The following is a 4,659-nucleotide window of genomic DNA, read 5'->3' on the forward strand; positions in this document are numbered from 1 at the left end:
GCTTCAAATTCAATTTTCAAGTCTGCATTGACCAAGCCTATGACAATGAATCCAATATGGCTGGGAAGTACAATGGAGTACAAGCAGTCCTTCTTGAGCAATATCCAAATTATATTTTCTCTAGTTGTGGCAACCCCACACTAAATCTTGGTGTTGATTGTACTGAATCATGCAAGGAAGCAATCACATACTTTGGAACAATCCAGGAATTGTACAACCTCTTCAGTAGCAGTCCTCGAAAGTGGGAAATAATGAAGCAGCATCTGCCTGTTTCCCTTCATGGCATTGCAAAAAATGAGGTGACCATCTCGAATTGATGACATTAAACCAGTTGCACAACATTTGGATTCTGTGAGAAAGGCTTTAAGTGAGCTTGAATCTCTTACTCTCACAGCACAGGCTCACACTGAGCTTAAGTCAATTCAGAAGTATACATCCAAATTTGAATGCATTTTAATGTCCATGTGGATGAAGCTGCTAAAAATGATCCACAAAACTATTCTTATAACTGAAGCACTCAATGCTACATTTGATGTCAAGAGGTATAACACTGAATGACTTCTTAAAGTTATTCAAAAGATTCATGATCACTATGACAGCACCCTTTCTGAGTCCAAATCAGCAGCACAGGGTATTGACATTTTATCTGAGTTTTCCACCAATTGCAGCCTAGCATCTCAATCTGATGCAGAAAGGCACTATCAAGTCTCTTTTTTTGTTATTATTGACTCTATCAAATCTGGTCTAACACATTGATTTGAGTCACTGCAACTAATCTGTACCCTTTTTGGATTCCTTTGGGAGTTCGGAAAACTAAGTAATTAAGGTCTATACCAGAGGTCAGCAATCTATGGCATTAGTGCCATAAGTGGCACACACAGTCCGTGTCAGGAGCTTAGCCTCCTCCCTACAGCCTATGCAGCCGCAAGGCTTGGAGCATTAGCTCCAGCTTCCAAGCTCATGGGAGGAGGGGAGGTGAAGAAAGCCCTGACTTGTGTCTGCCCCTGGTGTCTCTGAGAGCCACCCTGGCTTCTCACCCACCTCCACTGGGTGGCACAGAGATCCTGTGCACAGCCGGGACAGCCCCCCGCTACAGGATTGAGGCCCCACTCCTGCATGCGCACTGCTGCTGTTCCACCCACCCTGGCCCCACTGGCATGCGGGGCATCTGGGGCAGAAGGAAGTAATGGGGAGGAGGAGTCCACCCCTGCTACTCCTGAGAGCTGCCCTGCTCTCCACCTACTTCCACTGGGCAGCACAGGGACCTCACGCAGAGCCGCAGTATTGAGGTCCCATCCCCGTACATGCGCTGCTGCTGCTCCACCCACTCCAGCCCTACTGGCATGTGGGAACCTGCAGGTGGGGGTGGGTGGGAACAGGCTACCCTGCCCCCTGGGTTTGGCCAGGACCAACTCTAAGAAGCCACAATCACGCAAGATGGGTAGGGGAGTCTGAGGTGTCAAGGGGTGGGGGGGGGGGGCAATGAGTCAGTAGAGGGGCTGGGTTAGAAGGAAGCAGTGTGGCAGGGGAGTCCACCTCTCGAGAGCCGCCCTGGCTCCCTGCCCACTTCCAGTGGGTGGCACAGGGATCGTGCACAGAGCAGGGACCCTCCCCTGTGGGAGGGTGGGGGCCAGGGCGGAGGAAATGGGGGCCAGGATGAGGAGGCAATGAGGGAATTGGGGACTGGGGTGTGATGGGGTCAGGCTCAGAGGGCTGGGGGTTTTGGGAGTAGTTTTTTTGCTTCTTACTTGTGTGGTCCCCAACTGATAGTTCCCCAAGCCTGCTATAAATAAAGAAAACATTGAACCCTTTTGTTGTTGGACATAAATTATTATTTTACTTTATTTAAAATGAAGTTTGATAAACTAACATGAGAAAGTTAAAATGCTTTATCTGTTTAATAATTTAAATTAAACCATTCTCCCCAGTTGCAGCACTAGCAAAATTGCTGGGGTGTAATTATGTAATTAACGGTGAGTTTCCATAGGCAACTGGTGGTCCACGGAAAGGTTTGCATTGAGCCACATGATCCAAGGACCAAAAAGTCTGAGAACTACAGCGCTAGAGGGTGAGACCTGCCCAGGCTAGGGCTCTGGGGCTGGGTGGGGGTGGCTGAGGGGAGAGAAAAATGCATGATGGGTCTTTCTGCCCCAAAGCTGCATTGACCCTTGGGTGCATGGGTCACTGGCAGGAAGGAGAAAGCACCCTGGACTAGGACCCCATGGAACCCCGCCCCCCAGCAGGGCTGAACACCCCCAGCAGGACTGTGAATGAGAAATTAGATACATTGGGAGCCTGAGGCTGGGCTGGGCTGGGGCCTCTAAATTCAAAGTTGCCTGGGCCTCTGTCATTCTCTAAAAGACCTGTAACCTTCTAGGGCACAAGAATCAAATCATCACCTTAAAAAAGTTGATTTTATTAACAAACAAAACAAAAGATATACTTGATAAAGCATACTTGGTTCATAGGTGTAACAGAGCAACTGAGAAAAGAGCAGATTAAAACACAGAGAAAAATAGTCTCTCTGGCACAGCTTGGCTACGTGTACACTGGCATGATTTTCCGGAAATGTTTTTAATGGAAAAGTTTTCCGTTAAAAGTATTTTCGGAAAAATGCATCTAGATTGGCAGGACGCTTTTCCGGAAAAGCACTTTTTGCGGAAAAGCGTCCATTGCCAATCTAGACGCACTTTTCCGCAAAAAAGCCCCGATCGCCATTTTCGCGATCGGGGCTTTTTTTTCGGAAAACAGTACTGTGCTGTCTACACTGGCCCTTTTGCACAAAAGTCTTTTGGAAGTGTAGACAGCTGTGTAGACAGTGTAGACAGCTGGCAAGTTTTTCCGGAAAAGCGGCTTATTTTCCAGAAATACTTGTCAGTCTAGACACAGCCCTTAGGTATATTGAATGGGGGATGGGAGGCACATAGATTTCACACAGAGAAGTTTAACCAAACAGCAAAATAAAGAAAAATATCCTGATCGCGACTAAACATACATTTCTCTATTAACTTACGATCCATACTGATCCGTAGTTCAAGGCCAAATTCATTTCCATGCCCAATATTTCGTATAGTCATGGTAAATCCATTTGATTACTTCATCTTGCTTCCTTCAGCTCCTAACTTAGAACTCCCAAAAAAAAGCAGGCAGCAGGTATATATATTTACAATTTAAGTTTCAGCACTTTCTCCCATTGGTTCTTCTGGCTCCCTGCCAACATCCTTAGCTACCTGAGTTTAACCCTTTAATCACTGAGTGCTGGCCAGCATTCCTCCTATCCATCACAGCTTGAGAAATTCCTTTGTAGAATGTCTCTCTGGTGTTGAGAGCTCCTTCTTGATTTTCTTCTGTTTGTTGTAAAGGATGCTGATCAGGTGGTTCCTCTCTCTATACATATATTTTTGTTTGTCTCTAAGGTTCCACAGGACTACTCATTTTTAGTTACAGATTAAGGGTACGGCTAGACTGTGGGGAGGGAGGGGGGTTTCGGGATACCTCTGGTATCCTGAAAAAACTGCCATGGCCAGGGAATGTGTTTGCTCTTCCACTTTTTTTTTTTTTGCAGAAGAGCAAATGCGCTCTGTTAGAAGCCCCTGCATTCCTTGTTCCACGAGGAAAAAGGGAGCTCTCAAAAGAGGGTTTGTTCCAAAATTTGGCCAAGTCTAGATGGGCCAAATTTCAGAAAAGCCTCTTCCGACAAAAATATTGGAAAAAGATATGCCAAATGCAGAGAGCATTTTGCGTATCTTTTTCCGATAGAGCCTCGCAGTCTAGACATACCCTAACACAGGTAGCCCTCTGAGATTACCTCTCGTTCCACTGGGACTATTTTCCCATGCTTGAGTATTTTCAGGCTTGGAGCCTAGCTTTGTATCTCCTTCAACCTTTTCTTATTGCAGCTGTCAATATTTTTACCATGTTTGTGGGATGACAGGTAGAACAGTAGAACTATTCTGCAAACAGTCCATTGATCAGGAGTTCTCTAGGCCATAAATGATCAAGTGGTCATCATACAGAAGAAGAAAAGGGAACTGAAGAATCAGCACAAACTGCTGTCATTGGCATGTTCAGTGCTGTCCTTTAATGCCCTTTGTGCTCCTTCTGTCTCATTTTCCTGTCACTAGAGGCAACACCAAAATGCTGATACTTCTCCAATTTAAACACTATAATTACTATTAAGTGCTCAGTTATAGTGGGTGACAAGATATTTGCTCAGTGTTACCATATTTATCTGTGCCATGTTTATACTACCATGATATCTAAGCACCATCACAATGATCAATCCTTGGATTCAGTATGAACAATTGCTAAGGTAAATCATTTTTTATTTGTTTCTCTAAGGCGGGGGAAACAATGGGCCTGATTCTCACTTATACTATGGCTCCTTTTTCACAGCTCTGGCAATGTAAAAGGGCCCCAAAGTGGATGTAAGTGTAATTTGTAGCCCATGTGCACCACCAGAATGGTGTAGCTTGAATGTGACTAAGAATCAGGCTCCCGCTCAGGCTATGAAAGAAAATAGAGACATAATCCATTCATTTTTTCACCTACTATTTAAAAAGAACTCGATAGAGTTCATGCTTTTTTAGAGAACGGCATCTCTAAGATTTCTATATTCTTTTCCGACAAGCATCTATAGAGGACTATCTGAAAGTGAAG

Source organism: Pelodiscus sinensis, chromosome 12, assembly GCF_049634645.1.
Source record: "Pelodiscus sinensis isolate JC-2024 chromosome 12, ASM4963464v1, whole genome shotgun sequence".
NCBI lineage: Eukaryota > Metazoa > Chordata > Testudines > Trionychidae > Pelodiscus > Pelodiscus sinensis.